The sequence below is a fragment of the Salvelinus sp. IW2-2015 genome, unplaced genomic scaffold, assembly GCF_002910315.2.
Source record: "Salvelinus sp. IW2-2015 unplaced genomic scaffold, ASM291031v2 Un_scaffold2333, whole genome shotgun sequence".
NCBI classification, from domain to species: domain Eukaryota; kingdom Metazoa; phylum Chordata; class Actinopteri; order Salmoniformes; family Salmonidae; genus Salvelinus; species Salvelinus sp. IW2-2015.
In genome coordinates this window covers 119,012-146,806 of record NW_019943658.1, presented here as the reverse complement: position 1 = coordinate 146,806, position 27,795 = coordinate 119,012, and the positions used below count along the sequence as shown (strand labels likewise).

The 27,795-nt window shown below is 42.9% G+C and overlaps 1 pseudogene; it reads right to left on the bottom strand.

Annotated features, from left to right (window-relative positions):
• The window catches only part of LOC112073659 (transient receptor potential cation channel subfamily M member 1-like), a 63,304-nt pseudogene that overhangs the window by 11,310 nt on the left and 24,199 nt on the right, over nucleotides 1-27,795 (bottom strand).

The following is a 27,795-nucleotide window of genomic DNA, read 5'->3' as shown; positions in this document are numbered from 1 at the left end:
ATTCATATAAACAAAACCAATCTTCATTTCAGCATCTTGTCAGTTTCTCAATGTGTTTTTAAAAAGACAGTTTATCATCAATCCATATACCCAAGTACTTATCATGGGGAACTTGCTCAATTTGGGCTCCCTTTAATTTGCTAACACGCCTCAGGGTCAATATTACAAGACCTAGAAAATAACATACATTTGGTTTTATTAGCATTTAGTTTAAGTTTAAGATCAGTAAGCAATGTTTTACTTAGTGAAAATCATATTGAAGGTCATGAATGGCCTGCTATAATGAGGGGGCACAGGAGTAAACAACTGTTTCATCAGCATAGAGATTAATGTTACAGCTTTTTACAGACCAATATTATTTACATACATAGTGAAGAGAAGAGGACCCAAAATCGACCCCTGCAGCACATCATAATATTGAGGAAACTACATTTGATGCCATCAGTGAGCACACATTGTGCCCTGTCACTTAGATGGTTCTTGAACCAATTGCAAGATGACTGATCTACAGTCGTGGCCAAAAGTTTTGAGAATGACACAAATATTAATTTTCACAAAGTCTGCTGCCTCAGTTTGCATGATGGCAATTTGATCAGATGATCAGATGAAGAGTGATCAGATGAATTGCAATTAATTGCAAAGTCCGTCTTTGCCATGCAAATGAACTGAATCCCCCCCAAAAAATTCCACTGCATTTCAGCCCTGCCACAAAAGGCTCTCGATAACACATCTGTGAGTGTTGACGAGGACAAGGCTGGAGATCACTCTGTCATGCTGATTGAGTTCGAATAACAGACTGGAAGCTTCAAAAGGAGGGTGGTGCTTGGAATCATCTTTCTTCCTCTGTCAACCATGGTTACCTTCAAGGAAACACGTGCCGTCATCATTGCTTTTCACAAAAAGGGCTTCACAGGCAAGGATATTGCTGCCAGTAAGATTGCACCAAAATCAACCATTTATCGGATCATCAAGAACTTCAAAGAGAGCGGTTCAATTGTTGTGAAGGCTTCTGGGCGCCCAAGAAAGTCCAGCAAGCGCCAGGACCGTCTCCTAAAGTTGATTCAGCTGCGGGATCGGGGCACCACCAGTACAGAGGTTGCTCAGGATTGGCAACAGGCAGGTGTGAGTGCATCTGCACGCACAGTGAGGCGAAGACTTTTGGAGGATGGCCTGGTGTCAAAAAGGGCAGCAAAGAAGCCACTTCTCTCCAGGAAAAACATCAGGGACAGACTTATATTCTGCGAAAGGTACAGGGATTGGACTGCTGAGGACTGGGGTAAAGTCATTTTCTCTGATGAATCCCCTTTCTGATTGTTTGGGGCATAGGGAAAAAAGCTTGTCCGGAGAAGACAAGGTGAGCGCTACCATCAGTCCTGTGTCATGCCAAAAGTAAAGCATCCTGAGACAATTCATGTGTGGGGTTACTTCTCAGCCAAGGGAGTGGGCTCACTCACAATTTTGCCTAAGAACACAGCCATGAATAAAGAATGGTATCAACACATCCTCTGAGAGCAACTTCTCCCAAACATCCAGGAACAGTTTGGTGACGAACAATGCCTTTTCCAGAATGATGGAGCACCTTGCCATAAGGCAAAGTGATAACTAAGTGGCTCGGGGAACAAAACATCGATATTTTGGGTCCATGGCCAGGAAACCAGACCTTAACTTCTTATCGGCAGGTGGGATGCTAGCGTCAGAAATAGCGATACAATTAATCACTTACCTTTGATGATCTTCATATGGTTGCAGTCACAAGAGTCCCTGTTACACAATAACTGTTAGTTTTGTTCGATAAAGTCCCTCTTTACGTCCCAAAAACTCTGTTTTGTTGGCGCGTTTTGTTCAGTATTCCACTGGCTCAAAGGCGGTCACGACATGCAGACGAATACATCCTAAAGGTACTGGTAAAAGTTATTAATGATGTTTATAATTAATCCTCAGGTATGTCTATTATCTAAATAATCAATAATATTTCAACTGGACAATAGCGTCTTCAATAGAAAGTAAAAACAACGAACGGCGAGAAATCGGTCACGGGCGCAAAACAGCTCTGGGTCCATATAGAAAATGGTCTCATTCTTCCTAATTTTTCAGAATACAAGCCTGAAACAATGTCTAAAGACTGGTGACATCTAGTGGAAGCCATAGGAACTGCAATATGGGTCCTAACCATTTAGATACTGTATAGGCATTCAATAGAAAAGTACCCACATCAAAAATATCCCACTTCCTGGATGGATTTCCCTCAGGTCTTCGCCTGCCATATCAGTTCTGTTATACTCACAGACATTATTTTAATAGTTTTGGAAACTGTAGAGTGTTTTCTATCCAATACTACCATGCATATGCATATCCTAGCTTCTGGGCCTGAGTAACAGGCAGTTTACATTGGGCACCTCATGCATCCAAAAATTCAAAATACTGCCCCCTACCCAAGAGAGGTTAATCCCATTGAGAACTTGTGGTCAATCCTCAAGAGGCAGGTGGACAAACAAAACCCCACAAATTCTGACAAACTCCAAGCATTTATTATGCAAGAATGGGCTACCATCAGTCAGGATGTGGCCCAGAAGTTAATTGACAGCATGCCAGGGCGGATTGCAGAGGTCTTAAAAAAGAAGGGTCAACACTGCAAATATTGATGCTTTGCATCAACTTCATGTAAGTGTCAATAAAAGCCTTTGACACTTATGAAATGCTTGTAATTATACTTCAAAATTCCAAAGTAACATCTGACAAAAATATCTAAAGACTATCTAAAGAATATCTATTTGTGTCATTCTCAAAACTTTTGGCCACGACTGATTTCAGACAACCTTTGAACAAGTAAGAAATGTTCAACTGTATCAAATGCCTTCGACAGGTCAAAAAGGCAGCACAGTGATTGGTCTAAACAATATAGCACATCAACTAAGACAAGTGTAGCTGCTGAAACAGTGTCCAGGTCTGAAACCACATTGGTGCTCGTTAAGAATACAATGACAAGTTAAATAAGTTCTAAGCTGAGAGATGGCAAGATAGCCTGGACCTGGACCGTAGTTATCCAAGTCAGAAGGGTCTCCACCTTTGTGTAAGGAAAATACTTGTGCTGTTTTCCAGATCTTATGGAAACAATTGTCAAGCTAAAATATAGATTAAAGTGGCAATATGTAACTTTTTGGGCGACCTGACCAAATTCACATAGAAATGTGAGTTATAGATCTATCCTTCTACTTGAAAGAAAGTCTAAGAAGCTGTAGTATATGTTCTATGTGCACTATGTCTATGCTTCCAGTTCTTCAGTTTAGTTTTTGCATCTTTCACTTTCAAGCTTCAAACAGCTGAAACAACAATATGTTTGTTTATGGAAAACATATTTCACAGTGGCTTAGATTGTACAATGATTCTCTACACACTATACTAGCTTATTTTGCCACATAAACTGCAATTAGGCCAACTATTACAGTTTTAGCAACCAGGAGCGATATCTGCATAGTTCAACTTTAATGATAGGTGGGGCAGAACGCCGCAGCAAAAAGGAATCAAGTGAGTCAGCCCCAGTGGATTTATATACATCGATCTTCAATAAGGCACTTAGTACATTATAGACATGAAATGATTGAAATGATAAAGAGGAATGTGTATCTGAGAATGTATCGTTGTCTGCAACCTGGCTTGAGGTGAGTATAGGACTCCTCTCAGAGTTTTCAGAAGTTATTCTATCAAATAGGTGGCCCTCTGTGGCAAAGTGGTTATTAAAAGCACCACACATTTCCATCTTATCTGCCCAGACGTAGAATCAGTCAGCCTTAGCCCAGACGTAGAATCAGTCAGCCTTAGCCCAGACGTAGAATCAGTCAGTCTTAGCCCAAGCTAAATTTCTCTCCTGAAGTTTCTCTGATTTCTCTGATAGTTCATGCATGCACCATGGATTATCTTGAACGGTGCATGCTTATCAGTAATAGAGTTGAGCAAAGAAGTAAATAATGTTGGGCCTGATCCGAGTCAGAGATGCCAACCGTATTATCTCTCAAGAGAATTCTTGTTGGTTATTGTCACAGCCATGTTTATAGACCAAGTCGAGTCGCAGTTCAATGGCTCAGACACGAGACGTATGTGACAGGGTCTCCAGTCAATCACGGATTACAAAAAGAAAACCAGCCCCGTCACAGAGACCGCTTAGCTTAGCTTTGAGGATAATACAGCGCCACCGACGCCAAGGACTGTGGGCCGTCCTTCTCCTTCTCCGTAGCTGATGTAAGACATTTCAACGTGTTAACCCTCGGAAGACTGCCGGCCCAGACGGCATCCCTAGCCGCGTCCTCAGAGCATGTGCCGACCACCTGGCTGGTGTGTTTATGGATATCTTCAATCGCTCCCTATCCCAGTCTGCTGTCCCCACATGCTTCAAGATGGCCACCACAGTTCCTGTTCCCAAAAAGGCAAAGGTAACTGAACTAAATGACTACTCATTTCTGTCATCATGAAGTGCTTTGAAAGACTAGTCAAGGATCATATCACCTCTACCTTACCTGACACCCTAGACCTACTTCAATGTGCGTACCGCCCCAATAGGTCCACAGATGACGCAATCGCCATCACACTGCACACTGCCCTATCCCATCTGGACAAGAGGAATACCTATGTAAGAATGCTGTTCATTGACTACAGCTCAGCATTCAACACCATAGTACCCTCCAAGTTCTGTGCAATTGGGTCCTGGACTTCCTGACGGCCGCCCCCAGGTGGTGAGGGTAGGAAACAACATCTCCACTTCGCTGAGCCTCAACACTGGGGCTCCACAAGGGTGCGTTCTCAGCCCTCTCCTGTACTCCCTGTTCACCCATGACTGCGTGGCCATGCATGCCTCCAACTCAATCATCAAGTTTGCAGACGACACAACAGTAGTAGGCTTGATTACCAACAACGACGAGACAGCCTATAGGGACGAGGTGAGGGCACTCGGAGTGCTGTGTCAGGAAAACAACCTCTCACTCAACGTCAACAAAACAAAGGAGATGATCGTGGACTTCAGGAAACAGCAGAGGGAGCACCCCCATATCCACATCGACGGGACAGCAGTGGAGAGGGTGGAACGTTTCAAGTTCCTCGGTGTATACATCACGAACAAACTGAAATGGTCCCCGCACACCTCAGGAGGCTGAGGAGGCTGAAGAAATTTTGCTTGTCAACTAAAACCCTCACAAACTTTTACAGATGTACAATTGAGAGCAACCTGTCGGGCTGTATCACCGCCTGGTATTGCAACGCCCACAACAGCAGGGCTCTCCAGAGGGTGGTGCAGTCTGCACAACGCATCACTGGGGGCAAACTACCTGCCCTCCAGGACGCCTACAGCAACTGATGTCACAGGAAAGGCAAAAATAAAATCAAGAACAACAACCACCCGAGCCACTGCCTGTTCACCCCACTACCATCCAGAAGGCGAGGTCAGTAGAGGTGCATCAAAGCAGGGACCGAGAGACTGAAAAACAGCTTCTATCTCAAGGCCATCAGCCTGTTAAACAGCCAAAACTATCACAGAGAGGCTGCTGCCAACATGCAGACTTGGAATCATTGGCCATTTTAATAAATGGATGTTACTTTCCCCAGTTTCTATGTTGTTGTGGGTTTGTATTTGTTTATGTGTGTATTTCAGGAAATGGCTTCCTGAAGTCCATAGCAGCTGATTGGTCGCCCCCATTGCTAATTGGAGCTCTGACCCCGCCCTCTCGTCAGGGGATACAGCTGTCTTCAATGACAGACTCCTTCTGCAGCTGGATATAAGCCAGTGTTCCTTTGTTAGGGTAGAGAGAGCTTCTTTCATGTCCTGTGTTGGTTGTTCCTCAGACAGTTTTTGTAAAGTATTTTGTAGCCGGTCCTACATTATGATTATTGAAATTGTTCACTTTAAGTTTGTATTATTCTGTTTCATTTGTTCCCAGGGAGGAAGGGGAAGGCACCTTGGGAGTGCTTAGACAAGAGGCCTGCGGGCATACATATACTCGTAGTATTTACTATGTCTATGCACACTAGGTAAGACCTGGGCGGACCATCCCCTGTATTTCAAATCAAATCAAAGTTTATTTGTCACGTGGGCCGAATACAACAGGTATTACAGTGAAATGCTTACTTACAGGCTCTAACCAATAAACCAAAAAAGGTGTTAGGTGAACAATAGGTAAGTAAAGAAATAACAGTAGCGAGGCTATAAAAGTAGCGAGGCTACATACAGACACTGGTTAGTCGGGCTGATTGAGGTAGTATGGTTAAAGTGACTATGCAGTTAGCGTGCCAGGTGGCGCTAAGAATAGGTAGGTAGGAGAGGGGCTCTTTAACTTTTACTTACTTTGCTTTGGTTCTGTCCAGCCCCCTTTCCCCAAATTACAGTGTGAAGGAATACATTCCTTGTTAATGGTCAAATTCTCTGCCTCTGTCATCTTTACCTCCACCTACAATCACATACCTCTTTACCTCCACCTACAATCACATACCTCTTTACCTCCACCTACAATCACATACCTCTTTACCTCCACCTACAGTCCCATACCTCTATACCTCCACCTACAGTCCCATACCTCTTTACCTCCACCTACAATCACATACCTCTTTACCTCCACCTACAATCAGATACCTCTATACCTCCACCTACAGTCCCATACCCTCATTTACCTCCACCTACAGTCCATACCCTCTTCCTCCACCTACATCCCATACTCCTTTCCTCCACCTACAGTCCCATACCTCTTTCCCTCCACCTACAGTCCCATACCTCTTACCTCCACCTACAGTCCCATACCTCTTTACCTCCACCTACAGTCCCATACCTCTTTACCTCCACCTACAGTCCCATACCCCTTTACCTCCACCTACAGTCCCATACCTCTTTACCTCCACCTACAGTCCCATACTCTTTACCTCCACCTACAGTCCCATACCTCTTTACCTCCACCTACAGTCCCATACCTCTTTACCTCCACCTACAGTCCCATACCTCTTTACCTCCACCTACAGTCCCATACCTCTTTACCTCCACCTACAGTCCCATACCTCTTTACCCTCCACCACATCCCATACCTCTTTACCTCCACCTACAGTCCCATACCTCTTTACCTCCACCTACAGTCACATACCTCTTTCCCTCCACGGGGAGTTGAGTGTATCAGGGTGTTGCTTTCCCCCCTCCAAGAGGCGTGTGTAACAATGGATCACTAGTCACTTTATAATGCCACTTAAATAATGTTTACATATCTTGCATTAATCATCTCATATGAATATTCTGTATTTTATACCATCTATTGCATCTTGCCTATGCCGCTCTGTCGTTGCTCATCCATATATGTATATATTCTTATTCCATTCCTTTACTTTGTGTGTATTAGGTAGTTGTTCTGGAATTGTTAGATTACTTGTTAGATTTTGCAGCCCTGTCAGAACTAGAAGCACATGCATATCACTACACTCGCAATAACGTCTGCTAACCACGTGTATGTGACCTATATCATTTGATTTGGTCACTGAACTTATTAGCAAACATTTCATTGGCTGTATACTTATGAGGGGAGTTGATGAAAATAGTATCTGTAACATTTTCAGGGTGTTTAAAGTTGGGGCAGGTTGGTTCAGTTGCGTTAGATTTAGATTTAGCTCAATGCAGATATACTTTGGAAGCTGGCATCAACCAATTATAATTAAGATCACCCAAAATGTATAATTCAGATGTAATATAGTTAGCAAGTCAGACAATCAGCTACGAGCACATGTTGAGGGAGGGTGATACATTCATACTAGAGTAAGTTGGGCATTATTACCAAGGCCCACATTTATGACAAGACATTCAAATTGCTTAGGGACAGTGAGAGATACAGAAACATTTAAGTTGTTCTTTGTAAATATGGAAAAAGCTCCACCTCTGCCAACTCTGTCAGATCTAAAAACATTATAACCAGTCAAAGACTCATCCGTATCCGGCACTGTCACTGGTGTAGAGAGGACTAGGCAGGAGGCAGTCACACGTTTAGATTTACTGAGTTTAAGTACCATAGATCAAAGCGAGACTAAACCCAAACGCAGTTGTGCTGAAAATATATCTTCATAAACAAAAACGCAGAGGGCGAACCGAAAATGCTAAATATAAAGTACTCAGGAAATAGTTGGAGAGATTCCTCTCAGGAAAACAAGAAACATTTGCAATGACCGACAAAGGCAAATGGCAGAGGGAGTATACTGTATATACAGCGATAGAGTGGGGATTGGAACCAGGTGTGTGTAATGATGACGAGACAAGTCCGGGGTTGATGAGTGAAGGGCATTTGCCAGCAGTAGGTTCAGCAGCAGCTAGAATGTTGGCAACACCGAACGCCTGAGCTGGACAGGAGGGGGAGCCAATGCTAAGGCTGGTGTGAAAGATCCAGGACGTCCCGCCCTGGAACCCAGCACCGCTCTTCGGGACCGTACCCCTCCCATTCGACCAGGTACTGCAAAAGTCCCCCACGACACCGTGAGTCCAACAGGCTGCGAACGGATTTAGCCGGGGCCCCCTTGACATCCAAGGGAGGGGGAGGTCCTCTGAGGAGAGATGCATGAAATGAGGGTGAGATACGGTAATTGACGGGGAGCTGTAATCTGTACGTCACCTCATTGACCTTCCTCAGGACTTTGAACGGCCCCACAAACCGCGGGCACAGCTTCCGGCAGGGCAGGCGGAGGGGCAGGTCCTTCGTAGAAAGCCAGACCCTGTCACCGGGGTGAAAGACCGGGGCCACACTGCGGTGACGATCGGCCTGATATCGTCCACCGCAGGAGCCTCGATCTAACTCCGGTGCCAGGGCCGGCTGATAGCCTAGAACACACTGAAAGGGTGTGATGTTAGTGGAGGAGTGACGGAGGGAATTTTGTGCGTATTCTGCCCAAGGCAGAAAAGCAACTCACTCCCCCAGTCGGTCCTGACAGTAACTACGAAGGTACCTACCCACATCCTGATTTACCCTTTCCACCTGCCCATTTGATTGGGGACGGTACTCGGAGGTGAGACTGACCGTGAACAACAGTTATTCCATTAAGGCCTTCCAGACACGGGAGGTGAACTGAGGACCACGGTCAGACACGATGTCCTCTGGGATCCTGTAGTGCCGGAATACGTGAGAGAAGAGAGCTATAGGGAGACCAGGTAGAGGATTCAAACGACAGGCTTTGGAAAACTGGTCCACAACAACCAGGATGGTGGTGTGCCCCTCAGAGGGGGAAGGTCTGTGACATAGTCCACGGAGAGATGGGACCAGGCTCATTGTGGAACCTGCAGTGGGTGGAGTTTGCCATAGAGGAGGTGTCTAGGTGTCTTGCTCTGTGCACAGGTGGAGCAGGAAGAAACGTAAACCCAGACGTCCCGGGCAGAGACGGGTCAGGTTGAGTCAGAACAGGTGAGCCACCAGTACTTGGTGGAGAGACAGTCGACAGTACGGGTTATACCCGGGTGCCCCGACACAGGTGCTGTGTGTGCCCAGGTGAGTCAGAGGGCACGTAGATACGCCCCTCAGGATGGTGTGCAGTTGAGGGCTCCTGTCGCAGGGCTCGATGGATGTCCTTGTCCACATTCCACACAACAGGAGCCACGATGCGGGAAAGGGGAATAATGGGTGTCAATTTCTCCCTCTGATCCTTTGTGTCTTGCACCCAGAACAACGCATCGGCTTTAACATTCTTTGATCCGGGCCGGTAGAAGAGGGTAAAGTCAAACCTGGTAAATAATAGGGCCATCTGGCCTGACGCGGGTTCAGCCTCTTCGCTGCTCGAATGCACTCCAAGTTCCTGTTGTCTATCCAGACAAGGAATGGGTATTTAGCACCCTCCAGCCTGTGCCGCCATGCTTTCAGCGCCTTCTTGACAGCCAACAACTCATAATCCCCCACGTCGTAATTCCACTCCGCGGGAGACAGCTTCCGTGAGTAGAAGGTGCATGGATGGAGTTTAGGCGGTGATGCAGTGCGTTGGGAGGGAACAGCCCCTACTCCAAACTTGGAGGCGTCCACCTCCACGATGAAGGGCAGAGACGGGTCAGGTTGAGCCAGAACAGGTGCATTAGTAAAACGTTCCTTGAGCGCATAGGTTTTGTCGCCCTCCCCAGTCCAGCGCAGCTGTCAAGGACCTCCCTTCAGGAGAGAGGTGAGAGGGGCCACCACTGTGCTGAAACCCCTAATGAAGTGCCTGAAATTTTTGGCAAAACCAAGGAAGCGCTGCACCGCTTTGATGTTGGATGGTACAGGCCACGACCGTACTGCACTTCCATCTCCACTCCCACGGTGGATATCCAATAGCCCAGGAAGGAGAACGCCTGCTGAAAGAAAAGGCACTTCTCCGCCTTGGCGTACAGGTGATTCCCTATCAGCCTTTCCAAAATGGACCTAACATGAGAGACATGTTGCTCGCTTGTAGTGGAGCACACCAAGATGTCGTCTATGTACACCACTACATAGCGACCCAACATGTCTCTAATCACCTCGTTAATGAAGGATTGAAACACAGAGGGTGCATTTGTCAGGCCGTAGGGCATTACCCTGTATTCGTAGTGCCCGTTCTTCCATTCACCCCCCTCTCTGATGGGCACCAGGTTGTAGGCACCTCGTAATTCCAATTTGGTAGGGTACTGAGCACCGTGCATCTGTTTGATCACAGTGGGTGTGAGAAGCAGGGGATAACTGAATTTAACAGTAGCCTTATTCAGTGTCTGGTAATCGATACAGGGGCGGAGACCTCCCTCCTTCTACTTCTTCACGAAACAGAAGCTGGAGGTGTGCCATGGCTTCAGTGTATGGCACTGGGTCATGGAGGTGTGATATGGCTGCGGTGTATGGTGCCGGGTTATGGAGGTGTGGCTATAAGATGGGCGTTCAGCTGCTTGAGGAGGTAAAGTAAGGGGTGGAACTTAACCGGTTGATCCCAGACGAGGATGAAATGGTAATCAAGGCCATCTTGTGGTGAACAAACTCCCTACTGTCATCTTTGTATACTGGAGCTGAGTAACCAGTAGCAGGTTTCAAGTAGATTGGTGACAGGGGAGGTGCTGAGGGGCAGAGTGCCCATCCTCTGGAAGGGCACACCTTAGCTGAGTCGTGACTGTCCTAGGTAGGTCTCACTGATGTGGTGGGGGGCAGACTGGGAGCAGACCTTGTCCAGGCGTGGGAGTAGAGGTCCACATGGTCTGAAAGGGTTGCTGGTACCAGTATCTAGGCAGAGACTCCGGGCAGGTTGCTCCTCGACCTTGGGGAGGGCTTTCTGCCCTGGTTCCTGGGCCATGGTCAGCTGCAGGCAGTTCTCCATCTTGCTCAGCATCTCCAGGAGATCTGGATGGTCGCCTGAGGCCTATGACTCGGACTGTGAGTCTTCTGAGGATTGGGGATTGAACAGTGCTTGGAGCTATTCACAGTTGAGTTGGTCGAGGGCTTCAACTGCTTGCGTAAATCTAGTCAGGACCGACCTGATCCAGAAATTGTTGGAGAACTCTGAGATGTTTACACTAGAGACAATCGACATGTGTCCCCGGTCACGAGACAGTCTCAAGTCACTCTTTTATTGCAACAAGCAATCACACAGCATTGAATTGTAGTTCTAGGGTTGATAATGGTGGAAAGGATAATGATAGTCGTTTTGGCGCCAGAGGAGATGACTGACAGTTTACGGTCTCCTAACAAATTGTGCTATTGTGTGTTTTTTCGCGTTATTTGTAATGTATTTTGTACATAATGTTTCTGCCACCGTCGCTTATGACCGAAAAGAGCTTCTAGATATTAGGACGGTGATTACTCACCTCGTACTGGACAAAGATTTTTCTTTAACGAGTCGAACACAAAATATTTATTTCAGATACCTGATAAAGCCCACATTCCAGTCATTGGCAGGAGAATGAGATGGAGAAATCGGGGACGTAGGTTGCCATGGCGAGTGGTTGCCATGGCGAGTTCCCATGGCGAGTGGGTAATCTGCCTTAATCATTGGATAACAAAATAGACGAGCTACGATCACGAATATCCTACCTACCAACGGGACATTAAAAACTGTAATATGTTGGACAGAGTCGTGGCTGAACGACGACATGAATAACATACAGCTGGCTGAGTTGTCGGTCCATCGGCAAGATAGAACAGGGTGGCGTCTGTGTATATTTTTAAACAACAGCTGGTGCACAAAATCTAATATTAAGGAAGTCTCAAGTTTTTACTCACCTGAGGTAGAGTATCTCATGATAAGCTGTAGACCACATTATTTAGCAAGAGTTTTCATCTATATTTTTCGTAGCTGTCTGTCTACCACCACAAACCGATGCTGGCACTAAAACCGCACTCAATGAGCTGTGTAAGGACATAAGCAAACAGGAAAATGCTCATCCTTAGGCGGCGCTCCTAGTGGCCGGGGACATTAATGTAGGGAAACTTTAATACGTTTGACCTTTTACGTAACTTCTATCAACATGTTAAATGTGCAACCAGAATCTAATGCAGGAAGCACCAATGAAGAAGTCGTCAGATGACGCAGATGCTAAGCTACAGGACTGTACTGCTAGCACAGACTGGAATATGTTCCAGGATTCTTCCGATGGCATTGAGTACACATCAGTCACTGGTTTCATCAATGCATCAATGACATTGTCCCCACAGTGACTGTACGTACATACCGCAAGCCATGGATAACAGGCAATATCCTTACTGAGCTTAAGGGCAGAGCTGCTGCTTTCAAGGAGTGGGACTCTAACCCAGATGCTTATAAGAAATCCCGCTATGCCCTCTGACAACCATCAAATGGGCAAAGCGTCAATACAGGGCTAAGAATGAATCGTAGTACACCGGCTCTGACGCTCGTCAAATGTGGCAGGGCTTGCAAACTATTACAGACTACAACGGGAAGCACAGTCGCAAGCTGCCCAGTGAAACGAGCCTACCAGATAAGCTAAATTACTTCTATGCTCGCTTCGAGGCAAGCAACACTGACGCATGCATGAGACCATCAGATGTTCAAGACGACTGTGTGATCATGCTCTCCATAGCCGATGTGAGTAAGACCTTTCAACAGGTCAACCTTCACAAGGCCGCAGGGCCAGATGGATTACCAGGACGTGTACTCTGAGCATGCGTTGACCAACTGGTGTTAGAGAATGTCCAGTCATCTGGTGATTTTTCAGTACATATACTGTTCTCTTTGAAGTAGAAAGAGGAATCGATATAAGTTTAAATATTAGACATGTGTAAGCAGAATGAAGGTTGAGGCCATGTGAGTGTACAAAGCTGGATCAACATCGCATTAACCATTAGACATGTAAGAAACAGAACGTAAGCAGAATCCATGTGGATGAAGCAAGGTAGACCAACAAGATGTGACTGGTCTGAGCCATAAAGGCTACTGGACATGCACATGGGTTAACTTGTTATGGATAGGGGGCAGCAGCTTCATGTTTGGATGAAAAGCATGCCCAGAGTAAACTGCCTGCTACGCAGTCCCAGTTGCTAATATATGCATATTATTAGTAGATTTGGATAGAAAACACTCCGAAGTTTCTAAAACTGTTTGAATGATGTCTGTGAGTATAACATAACTCATATGGCAGGCAAAAACCTGAGAAAAATCCAACCAGGAAGTGGGAAATCTGAGGTTTGTAGATATTCAACTCTTGGCCTATCGAATACACAGTGTCTATGGGGTCATTTTGCACTTCCTAAGACTTCCACACTAGATGTCAACAGTCTTTAGAACCTTGTTTGATGCTTCTACTGTGAGGTGGGGCCGAATGAGAGGGGAATGAGTCAGGGCTCTGGCAGAATGCCAGGAGCTCGTGTCACTCGTTCACGTGAGAGCGAGCTCTGTTCCATTGCATTTCTACAGACAAAGGAATTCTCCGGTTGGAACATTATTGAAGATTTATGTTAAAAACATCCTAAAGATTGATTCTATACTTCGTTTGACATGTTTCTACGGACTGTAATATTACTTTTCGTCGTGAGTTTAGATTGTGTACTGAACGCGCGAACCAAAAGGACTGAAAAATCTCATCACTAATTGACCGTTGGTGGAATATGCTTTTAGTAAACATCCCTGACTATGAGTTACTTTAATGAAAAGACACTCACTGAGTCCTCTGTCCTTCTCGTTCAGATCTCATCATTCTTCTTGGTGCAGCGAAAAGCTTCTGAACAGGAGGTAGACGGTTGACTGAACACGATGAGGGGCGGAGGTAGGATCGGACAGGCTCTCATGGAAGATCATAATCAGCTGATATCTCTGGAACTTCCAGATCTGGTTGGAGATGGCCCTTCACCTCCTAAAAGTGTTGCTGTGGGAGAGGAGGTAGAGAGTTATAGCTAACCCTGACACTAATCTTAACCTGCCCTTACTAACCCTGGCCTAACTAACGCCGACCCTAACTAACCCTGACCCTAACTAACCCTGACCATAACTAATCCTAACCCTGACCCTAACTACATTAAACTGGCGCTAACTAACGCCTGACCCTAACTAACCCTGACCTAACTAACCCTTAACCTAAACCCTGACCTAACTAACCTGACCCTAATAAACTTAACCCTGGCCCTAACTAACCCTGGCCTAACGAACCCTGACCCTAACTAAACTTAACCTGACACTAATACCCTGGCCTAACTAACCCTGGCCTAACTAATCCTAACCCTGACCCTACACTACCTGGCGCTACTAACCCTGACTAACTAAACTTAACCTAACTAATCCTAACCTGGGCTAACTACCCTGACCTACTAACCCTGAGCCTAACTAACCGCTGCCCTATCTACCTGCCTAATAACCTGGCTAACTAACCTAACCTGGCGTAGCTTAGACTTAACCTGTTGCCCTATACTAACCCTGACCCTAACTACCCTCGGCTAACTAACCGCTGAACCTACTATCCTAACTGGGCTACTAACTCCTGACCCTAATAACCCTGACCTAACTAACCCTGACCTATGTAACCTGACCGCTCACTAACGCAGCCCTAACTGACCTAACCCTGACCTTCTAACCTGACCCTACTAAGCCCTTAACCCTGACACTATCTGACCCTAGTATCCTAGACCTGACCCTAACTAACCCTGACTCTAACTAATCCTAACCCTGACCATAACTAACACTAACCCTGGCGCTAACTAACCCTGGCGCTAACTAACCTTGACCCTAACTAACCCTGACCCTAACTAAACTTAACCCTGGCCCTAACTAACCCTGGCCCTAACTAACCCTGACCCTAACTAAACGTAACCCTGACCCTAACTAACCCTGACTTACACTAACTCTGACCCTAACTCTACCTAACCTTGCAAGGTGGGGGGGAATAAGACAGATGTCTTATTTTAGATACTATTTTAAGAGGTTTTTGACGATGGCCAGAGATGCGCGACCCATGTGACTAAACAGCGAGCTGTGACTCACTGGTCTGCTAACTCAGGCTTGTAAAAGAGGAAGTTAGCTCAAATTTTTAGCAACTTTTTGACTGGTTCTCATATGCACGCTATTTGCATGCTCAACGCCCCCGCACGCCTCCTCGTCAATTTGCTATGCCCCCACTAGAGAGGTTAACAAGCCAAGCTAAAGATAGGCTAGCTAGTCTAGCTAACTAAAACTGTGGGAAGAAAAACTTTGATGTACCTTTCTGAAAAGGAGATAGAGACAACACTGCCACATTGTAATGACCAATTTAGGGATTGAATTAAAATAGGAGCAACTTGAAGCATTTCACGCCTTTGTGTGAGGGGAGGATGTATAACTATAAGCTAGCTAGTTCTAGTCTTCAAGAAGCTAGGCAAACAGCCACAGTGGTGTCCCCGCTAAAGGCTGCAAAGGACAGAGGACCAAATCCGTGAGGCAATAGCTCTGGGTCTCAGAGCGGTGGTTGTGGAGGAAGACAAAAACGCTATATGGGAGGGTGCATGCAACTTTGTATTCGGAAGTCCAGAGAGCTGGTTGGGGAAGACATTATTTAAAAAAATTAACATGGCTATACACAAGGAGTACCAGGTAATACCATGGTTATATACAGTGAAGTACAGGTAATAAACATGGCTATAAACAAGGAGAAACCAGGTAATAACATGGCTATACAGAGGAAGTACCAGGTAATAACATGGCTATAAACAGAGGAAGTACCAAGGTAACTAACATGGCTTATACACAAGGAATACCAGGTAATACATGGTTATATACAGGAAGTACCAAGGTAAATAACCATGGCTATACACAAGGAGTACCAGGTAAATAACATGGTTATATACAGGGAGTACCAGGTAATAACATATGGCTATACACAAGGATAACCAGGTATACAAGGTTAATATACAGGGAGTACCAGGTAATAACATGGCTATATACAAAAGAGACCCAGGTAATAAATGGCTATATACATAGGAAGTACAGGTAATAACATGGCTATATACGAGGAATACAGGTAGTAACATGGCTATATACGAGGATAACCAGGTAATAACATGGCTATATACAAGGAGTACCGGTAGTATAAATGGCTATAATAAGGATAACAGGTAATAACATGGTTATATACAGGAAGTATGCAAGGGTAATAACATATGGCTATATACACAAGGAGTACCAGGTAATAACATGGTTATATACAGGAAGTTACCAGGTACGATAACATGGCTATAACAAGGGTAACCAGGTAATAAATGGTTATATACAGCAAGTACCAGGTAATAACATGGCTAATACACAAGGAGTACCAGTAATAACATGGTTATATACAGGGAGTTACCAGGTAATAACATGGCTATACACAAGGAGTACCAGGTAATAACATGGTTATATACAGGGAGTACCAGGTAATAACATGGCTATATACAAGGAGTACCAGTACTAAATCAATCTGCAGAGGTAGGAGGTAATTGAGGTAATACAGTATGTTGGCTATAAAAGACTAGTCAATAAGGACAAACAATAAGCAAAGCAACATGTGTGTGAGTGTGTGTGGCATCAATATGTGTGTGTGTGTGTGGCATCAATATGCGTGTTTGTGTGTGTGAGCGTATGTACAGTCGTGGCCAAAGGTTTTGAGAATGACACAAATATTAATTTCCACAAAGTTTGCTGCTTCAGTGTCTTTAGATATTTTTGTCAGATTTTACTATGGAATACTGAAGTATAATTACAAGCATTTCATAAGTGTCAAAGGCTTTTATTGACAATTACATGAAGTTGATGCAAAGATATTTTCAGTGTTGACCCTTCTATTTCAAGGCCTCTGCAATCCGCCCTGGCATGCTGTCAATTAACTTCTGGGCCACATCCTGACTGATGTATGCCCATTCTTGCATAATCAATGCTTGGAGTTTGTCAGAATTTGTGGGTTTTTGTTTGTCCACCTGCCTCTTGAGGATTGACCACAAGTTCTCAATGGGATTAAGTTCATCAGTTTGATCCCTGTGTCAGCATTAATGTAGTTTTGTTTACCCTGTCCAGCATCAGGGAGTTTTGTTTTTTGTTTTAGCTGGTGACGTCGGGTCCGGGTGCCGCTGCCGAAGGAACCGGGGGTGCCTCAGCTGAGCCAGGCTTCCACGCCTTAGCTGGCTCAAGAGGTTTCCTTGCCTCGGTTGGCTCGACAGGCTCCCACCCCACGTCATGCCTCAGCCCGGCTTGTCGGGCTCCCACCCCACGTCATGCCGCAGCCAGCTCGTCGGGCTCCCACGCCTCAGCCGACTCATCGGGCTTCCATGCCTCCGCCATCTCGTCCGGCTCCTATGCCTCGGCCGGCCCGTCAGACTTGCCCAGGTGGAACGGCGGGTGGTGCCCCTAGAGAGAAGGTTACTGTCACACCTGCCCCCGCTCCCCCTCTCTGGTGCTCGAGGGTGCCAGGCTGCCCATCATTACGTACACCTGTCACCATCATTACGCGCATCAGTGCTTCATTGGACTCACCGGTCCTCAAATTTTGAGGACCTGAGGGCGCATGCCAAATCTTTTCAGCCTCCTGAGGTGGAAGAGGCATTGTCGTGCCCTCTTTACAACTGTGTTGGTGTGTTTGGACCATGATAGGTCTTTAGCGATGTGGACACCGAGGAACTTGAAGCTCTCAACCCTCTCTACTACAGCCCCTTGGATGTGAATGAGGTCGTGTTCTGCCATCCGTTTCCTGTAGTTCACAATCAGTTACTTTGTCTTACTGATGTTGAGGGAGAGGTTGTTGTCCTGGCTCCACACTGCCAGGTCTCTGACCTCCTCCTCCCTGTAGGCTGTCTCATCGTCGTTGTGATCAGGCCTACTACTAATGTGTCGTCAGCGAACTTAATGATGGGGTTGGAACTGTATGAGGCCAAGCAGTCATGGGTATACAGGGAATACAGGAGGGGACTGAGGACGCACCCTTGTGGTACTTCATGATAATGGAAGTGAGCGCTACTGGTCGGTTGTCATTCAGTTCAGTTACTTCCATTTCTTGGGCACAGGGATGATAGCGGACATCTTGAAGCAGGTGGGTATAGTGGCCTGAGCTAGGGAGGAATTGAAAATGTCAGAGAACACAACAACCAGCTGGTCTGTACATGCTCTAAGGGCACGGCTAGAGATGCCGATCGGCTAAAACATTTGAATTACTTCCATATGTCCTCAGTGGAGACGTTTAGTGCGTACCCCACGTTGTCATCGTTGACAGCTCAGGGTCATTGTGCTGTCCCCTCGGCAGCTCAGGGTCATTGTGCGGTCTCCTCAGCAGCTCAGGGTCATTGTGCTGTCTCCATGGCAGCTCACTGTCATTGTGCTGTCTCCATGGCAGCTCACGGTCATTGTGCTGTCTCCATGGCAGCTCACGGTCATTGTGCTGTCTCCATGGCAGCTCACGGTCATTGTGCTGTCTCCATGGCTGCTCACGGTCATTGTGCTGTCTCCATGGCAGCTCAGGGTCATTGTGCAGTCATTGTGCTGTCTCCTCGGCAGCTCAGAGTCATTGTGCTGTCTCCTCGGCAATTTAAATGACGTTTGGCAAACTCCAAGCGTTTGCGTCTGTGTCTTGTGGTCAGAAAGGGATTTCTTCTGGCAACCCTTCCAAAGAGCCTGTGGTTGTGGAGGTGGCGTCTGATGGTGCTTTTTGAAACCTGGTGACCCCAAGACGCCACCAAGGCCTGCAATTCTTTCACAGCGATTCTTGGGTATTTTGTTGCTTCTCTCACCATCCTTCTCCCTATCCTGGGGGGCAAAATTAATTTGCGTCCTCTACCCATGAGGTTTTCAACTGTTCCATATCTTTTGCATTTTTAAATAATTGCCCTGACAGTGCTCAGTGGTATGTTCAATCGTTTGTGGATCTTCTTGTAGCCATTACCAGATTTATGAAGGTCTACGACCATCTGTCTCTTTTGAACTGCCAGTTCTTTTGTTTTCTTAATGGTGTTGGATGACAGTGGGATATTGCATGTGTGTTACCTCATTTTTATTCCCTAGTGAAACAAGTGATGTAATGGCTCAATATAGTTCCTTAAGACTTAGATAAACTTAAATAAGTGGAATTTAATTTGTGGTTTAATTTTGGTAGATGTTATTTACAATAATCTTTAAGGGTGCCATTAATTGTGAAACCTTGATTTGGAGGACATTGATTTTTAATTATCAATGTAATTATCAATTATCAATTATCGATCATCTACAGAACATACAACACAGCATGTTAATCATTCTAATATAGAACACAGCATGTCGATCATCTACAGAATATAGAACACAGCATGTCAGTCATTCTAATATAGAACATAGAACACAGCATGTCAGTCATTCTAATATAGAACATAGAACATAATTAAATCAATAAAGTATTTTGGTTGGTTCCATTGAAACATTAATAAAGTATCGTATTTCTCACATGTTGGTATTTTGAGTTTATCTCTATAATTATATTCTTTATATTTGTTTAAGCATTATTTACGCCAGTCATTTTGGAGCCCACTGTATATGCCTCACCATCGAATTCCCTATCACAATTGCCAGAATGATCCGGCCTCTGCCATGTCTCGAAGCTGATTGCGAGGCCAGAGCCACAGAACTCACATGAGAAGAGGGCTGCTGAGACGCCGGCCGCATTGTTGTATCTGTGTCTGTGTAAAGGATTCCCCCACCCCCCCACTCCCTTCAAACTCTGTGCAACAAGAGTTGCAAAACCTCTAGATCTCTTTTACTCCACACACAGAGACGCAGAACAGAGACGCGTACAAAGCTCTCCTTCGCCCTCCATTTGGCAAATCTGACCATAACTCCATCCTCCTGATTCCTGCTTACAAGCAAAAACTAAAGCAGGAAGTACCAGTGACTCGCTCAATATGGAAGAAACAAAAACCAAAGTATCAGAGCGTCAATACAAGATCGAATCCTACTACACCGGCTCAGACGCTTGCGGATGTGGTGGGCTTGCAAACTATCACGTATTACAAGGGGAATCCCAGCCACAGGCTGCACTGTGACATGAGTTTACCAAACAAGCTAAATACCTTCTATACACGCTTTAAGGAAACAGTGAAGTAACACCGAACCATAAGTGAGAGCACCAGCTATTCCGGATGACTGTGTGATCACGCTCTTTGTAGCCGATGTGAGTAAGACCTTTAAACAGGTGAACATTTATTGACTTTATATTTTATTTTAATTCGTACCTTTATTTAACTAACATTCACAAGGCCAAAGTACCAGAAGCATTACCAGGACACATACTCAGAGCATGCGTTGACCAGCTGGCAAGCGTCTTTACTGACATTTTCAACCTTTCCCTGACCCAGTCTGTAATATACTTAATTGTGGGCTTGTCAGTAAGGCAAGGTCTACACCTATTATATTCGGCGCATATGACAAATAAAAAAATATTTTGCTTTGATTTTATTTGTTCATGCATTGTCAAAATTAGGGGGCAGTGGGAAACTTGCCAGAAGTGAACATTGGTAGTACAGTAGTAGCTAGCTAGAATGCATGGGTAATTCACATCATTGCCCTACTATTTAAACAGAGGACATCCAAGAATGAAAATGTGTAACTTCAGTGCAGTAAGGAAATGTTCAATCTATAATTAGTTCATTTATAACTAAAACATACATTTTATTAGCTAGCCAATTTCATGTTGTTACCAAGCAAGCTAAAGTTATTAGCTGGCTGTCTTTCTATGGGCTTAACAATGCTAGCTAACATTAGCTATGCTAGCTAACATTAGTTCCTACTTGCTAGTCAAAGGACGGTAATGTTTAACAGGTTGCAGTTGTCTGATGTCACTCGTTTTAGTGTAGACAGCTTTTTATAACGTTTTGAAAATGATGATTTATGCGCCCTATTCATGGTCTTAGCAACAAACGATGTCCAAACTTAGAAGGTTTGCTTTAGCTAGCAAGCTACTGTGTGTTTGCTTATCCCGGAAGGGTTGGCTGGAAGCAGAAGGGCTGGTGCGGTCCTATGTAAAATAATAGATCATGATTCGTTCAATTCAAAATGGGGCTATCCAACCAGCGTAGGGTGTAGCCTTGAAGTCTGAGGCCACAGCCCCTTCATTATCGATGCTTCGTGCCAACACATCAAAGCAGCCTTTTCAGACTCTCAAGTCAGAAAGACTGGCACCAAGGGAAGCAGGTTCCACCATTTGGGTGCCAGGACAGAGAAGAGTTTTGACTGGGTTGACTAGCTAACCAACTAACCTCCTCCAAACAAAGATAGGTGTAGATGTGGCAATATCATGAGAGTTTCCTAAAGACAAAGTTATCTGTAAGGTGTGTAGATGTGGTGTAGATGTGGCAATATCATGAGAGTTTCCTAAAGACAAAGTTATCTGTAAGGTGTGTAGGTGTGGTGTAGATGTGGCAATATCATGCGAGTTTCCTAAAGACAAAGTTATCTGTAAGGTGTGTAGGTGTGGTGTAGTTGTGGCCATCTCCTGAGAGTTTCCTAAAGACAAAGTTATCTGTAAAGTGTGTAGGTGTGGTGTAGTTGTGGCCATCTCCTGAGTTTCCCAAAGACAAAGTTATCTGTAGAGCGTGAGTTTCTGCTGTTGCTTTCATGGAAGAAACAAGGCTACATCCCTGAGGCCAGACATAGTAAGTACTAATAGGTGTCCAACTGTTGTACTAATCTCGGGAACCCAGATTCAAATATTGCCTGCGCCAGCTAGCTAGCTCTGTCACAAGAGACTAGTTGTCAACATGACAATGTAAAAATGTTCCTGTTTTTGTCAACTTACTTGAAGACAGCAATCAACAGGTTGACCAGCAGGATGTTGGCCACCAGTAGATAACAGGCCATGATGGCCGGGGTCAGCCAGGCTCCAGGGATACACGGAGGCAGCTTCTTACCATCCTCATCATACAGGTTCTCACCACACGGCGCTGGGGGGTTAGCGGAAGAGGAACAAGACTGCTTTAGTATTCAAAATAACACTCTCCACATTGGCACTTTGAAAATATAAAAGGTATTGAAGAATACTCACGGTTGATTTCCATTGCATAGACTTGAAGCAGTTCCAGAAATGAAAAGAAAAGGCATGAATACAAAGAGAACATCATACTTCTGTCATGGTCAAGACCAGGTGCACGTGAAGTCAAAGACTGTCCTTTGCTGCTGGGAGACCAGGTGAAGTCAAAGACACATTATGGATAAATATAGGACAGATGAAAACATGGACAAACAGGACTGATCATCCGCCCGTGAAACAGGAAACAGAATCTTACTATAAATCTGAGTCTTACGGTCGATCGAGTCAGCAAACACCTCTCCGTAGATCATCCAGTAGGGCATGTAGAAGATGTTCCTGGCCAAACGCCATGTTGGCTCCTCATCAGGGTGCAAGATGGCCTGCCGCGACACCCCGAAACTCATCAACACCACCAACATGATTATCACGAAGTACAGCATGTCGATCATCTACAGAACATAGAACACAGCATGTCGATCATCTACAGAACATAGAACACAGCATGTCAGTCATTCTAATATATAGAACACAGCATTGTCGATCACTACAGAACATAGAAACACAGCATGTTAATCTTTCTAATTATAGAACACAGCATGTTAAGTCATTCTAATAATAAAACCAACAGCATGTTCAATTTTCTACTATAGAACACAGCATGTTAATCATTCTAATATTAGAACATAGAACACAGCATGTCGATATCTACAGAACATAGAACACAGCATGTGTTATCATCTAATCATAGAACACAGCATGTAATCATTTCTAATATAGAACACAGCATGTTAATCATTCTAATATAGAACACAAGCATGTCAGTCATTCTAATATAAGAACATAGAACACAGCATGTCAGTCATTCTAATACAGAAACAATAGAACAACAGCATGTTAATCATTCTAATATCAGAACACAGCATGTTAATCATTCTAATATTAGAACACAGCATGTTAATCATTCTAAACATAGACACGCAATGTCGATCATCCTACAGAACATAGAACAGAGCATGTCGATCATCTACAGAACATAGAACACAGCATGTTAATCATTCTACATAGAACCAGCATGTTAATCATTCTAAATATAGAACCACAGCATGTCGATCATCTACAGAACATAGAACACAGCTGTTAATCATTCTAATATAGAACATAGAACACAGCATGTTAATCATCTACAGAACATAACACACAGCATGTAATCATTCTAATATAGAACACCAGCATGTTAATCATTCTAATATAGAACACAGCTGTTAATCATTCTAACATAGAACACAGCATGTTAATCATTCTAATATGAAACAGATTATCATTCTATATAGAACACAGCATGTTAATCATTCTAATATAGAACACAGCATGTTAATCATTCTAATATAGCAACACAGCATGTTAATCATTCTAACATAAGAACACAGCCATGTTAATCATTACTAATCATAGAACAGCAGCATTTGAATCATTCTAACTATAGAACACAGCATGTTAATCATTCTAATATAGAAACCGCATGTTAGATCAGTTCTATATATGAGACACAGCATGCTTAATCATTCTAATAGTAGCAACACAGCATCGTTAATCATTCTAACATAGAACATCCGCAAAGCATGTTAATCATTCTAATATAGAACACAGCATGTCGAACTCATTCTATATAAACTGAGTACACACTCAGAACAACAGACACACATGTTAATCATTCAATATTAGAGAACAAGAACACAAGCATGTTAACTCATCTTACAGAAATAAAACATCAGCATGTTAATCATTCTTAATAGAACACAGCATGTTAATACATTCTAATATAGACACACAAGCATGTTTAATCATTCTAATATAGAACATCAGCATGTTAAGATCATTCTAATATTAGAACACAGCATGTTACATCATTCTAACATAGAACACAGCATGTTAATCATTCTAATATAGAACCGCAGCATGTTAATCATTCGGTAACAATAGAACACAGCATGTTAATCATTCTAAATATAGAACACGCATGTTAATCATTCTTCATATAAGAACACAGCATGTTAATCATTCATAACATAGAACACAGGCATGTTAATCATTCTGAATATAGAACACAGCAGTTAATCATTCAATATAGGACAGAATTTAATAGAAAAAGCAAGCATGTTAGATCTCTTCATGACACAGCATTTATGTCGATAGAACACAGCATGTCAGTCATTCTAATTATAGAACAGTAGAACACAGCATTGTCAGTATTCTAATATAATAGAACATAGAACAACAGGCATGTCAGTCATTCTAGATATAACATAGAACACAGCAAGTTCAGTCATTCTAATATAGAACATAGAAACAACAGCATGTTAATCATTCTAATATAGAAATAGAACACAGTCATGTTTCTGCATAAAACAATGTAGATCTCTAATATAGAACAGTAAGAACACAGCATGTCAGTCATTCTAATTAGATACACAACACACATGTCAAGTCTTCAATAGAGCCATTGTCGTCAATATAGAAATAGAACACAGCAATGTCAGTCATTCTAATATAAGAACAAAGAACACCAGCATGTAATTCTATATGAACAAGCATGTCTAAGTAATATTATTAGAACACAAGAGGTTATCATTCTAATAAGATAGAACACAGCATGTCATCATTCTAATATAGACATAACAAGGATGTAAGTCATTTAATATAGAACATAGAATGTCACAGATGTCGTCTTAGATACAGAACATGACAGGGATGTGCAGATCTAAGAACAGAACACAGCATGTTAATAATTATAATATAGAACATGGAAACAGCATGTTAATCATTCTAATATGAGAAATAGAACACAGCATTTGTTAATCATCTACAAACATATAAAACACAGCATGTTAATCATTCTAATATAGAACTAAGCATGTTAATCATCTAATCATAGAACACGAAGCATGTTAATCATTCTAATATAGAACAAGCATATGTCAGTCATTCTAAATATAGAACACGAGAAACCAGCATGTTAAGTGCATCTATACGAACATAAGAACACAGCATGTCAGTCATTCTAATTATAGAGCATAGAACACACATGTCAGTCATTCTATATAGAACACAGCATGTCAGTCAATTCTAATATAGAACATCAGAACACAAGCAATGTCAGTCATTTCTAAGTATTAGAACATACAACAGCAAGTTAATCATTCTAATATAAAAACAGGCCTGTTAATCATCTAGATATAGAACACAGCATTGTAGTCTTCTAATATAGAACATAGACACAGCATGTCAGTCATTCTAATATAGAACATAGAATGTCAGTCATTCTAATACAGAACATAGACACACAGCATGTCAGTCATGTCCTAAATATAGAACAGAACAACAGCATGTTAATATTGATTAATATTAGAACATGGAACCAGCATTTAAAATCATTATAATATACAACACAGCATGTCGATCATCTACAGAACATAGAACGACAGCATGTTTAATCATTCTAATATAGAACATAGAACACAGCATGTGTTAATCATTCTAAATATGAACACAGCATGTTATATGCATTCTAACATAGAAACACCTGTTAATCATTCTAATATAAGAACCAGCATGTCGATCAGTCTACAGAACATAGAACACAGCATGTAATCATTCTATATATAGAACATACGAACAGAGTTAATTCATCTAGAATAAAACAGCAGCATGTTATCATTCAAATATAGAAACCAAGATGTTAATCATTCTAATATAGAACACAACATGTTAATCATTTAATATAGAAACACAGCATGTCAGCATTCTAATATTAGAAGACACAGAACACAGGCATGTTAATCATCTATAGAACATAGAACACGAGCATGTCAGTCATTCTAATAGTAGGAACATAGAACACAGCATGATCAGCTCATTTCTAATATAGAACCACAGCATGGTCAGTCATTCTAATATAGACATAGAACACAGCGATCGTCAGTCATTCTAATATAGAACATAGAACCACAGCATTTAATCATTTAATATAGAACAACAGCATGTTAATCATTCTAATATAGAACACAGCATTGTCAGTCATTCTAATATAGGAAACATAAGAAACCACCAGCATGTCAGTCATTCTAATATAGAACATAGAATGTCAGTCAATTCTACCATACAAGAATAGAAACACAGCATGTCGTCATTCTAATATAGAACAGAAACCACAGCATGTTTAATAATTATATAATATAGAACATGGAACACAGCAGTGTTAATCATTATAATATACAACACAGGCATGTTCGATCATCCTACGAACATAGAACACTAGCCATGTTAATCATTCTAATATAGAACATGAGACACAGCAGTTAATCATTCTAATATAGACCAGCATGTTAATCATTCTAAGCATAGAACAACAGCATGTACATGATTAGACCAATGTCGATATCTACATGAAATAGAAAATCATCTTATGATCTATTAGAGTGACCACAATGTTATCATCTACAGAACCAGTAGAACACAGCGATGTTAATTATCAAATATAGACAGCATTAATATTTAGAAACTAGAAACACAGCATGTTAATCATCTACAAAATAAAACACAGCATGTTTTTAAAATTTCCATTTTCTAAATATAGAAACAGCATGTAATTCCATTCTAATATTGAACAGACACAGCATGTACACTTAGAACATAACGATGAGTCCATTCTAAATATATACCAGCAGTCAGTTTAAGACAACCAGCATCGCATTATATGAATAACACGAATCATTCTAATATAAGAAAACACAGTTCATCTAATTACACAGCAGTCATTTCTAAATATAGACACGAGAACACAGAATCGTAATTCATCTATAAATATAGAAACACAGCAATGTCAGTCATTCTAATATAGAACATAGAACACAGCATGTCAGTCATCTCTATAAACGCATTAAATTATAATATACGAACATGAACATGAATTATATACACACACATCGTCTACAGAACATAGAACAGTTCATTCTAAATATAAGAACATAGACCACAGCATGTTAATCCATTCTAATATAGAACACAGCATGTTATCATTCAACATAGAACACAGCATGTCTATCATTCTAATATTAGAACAACAGTTACGAGCATCACAGACATAGTCACGCATGTTCAAATCATTCTAATATAGACATAGAATTCACGTCTCTTAGCTCACTACAGAACATAGAACACAGCATGTCAGTCATTCTAAATAAGAACAGACACAGCATTAAAATATAATATAGAACATGGAACACAGCATGGTATCATTGATATAATACAACACAGCATGTCGATCATTCTACAGAAACATAGAAACACAGCATGTTAATCATTCTAAATTCTCTCCTCGCTTTTTT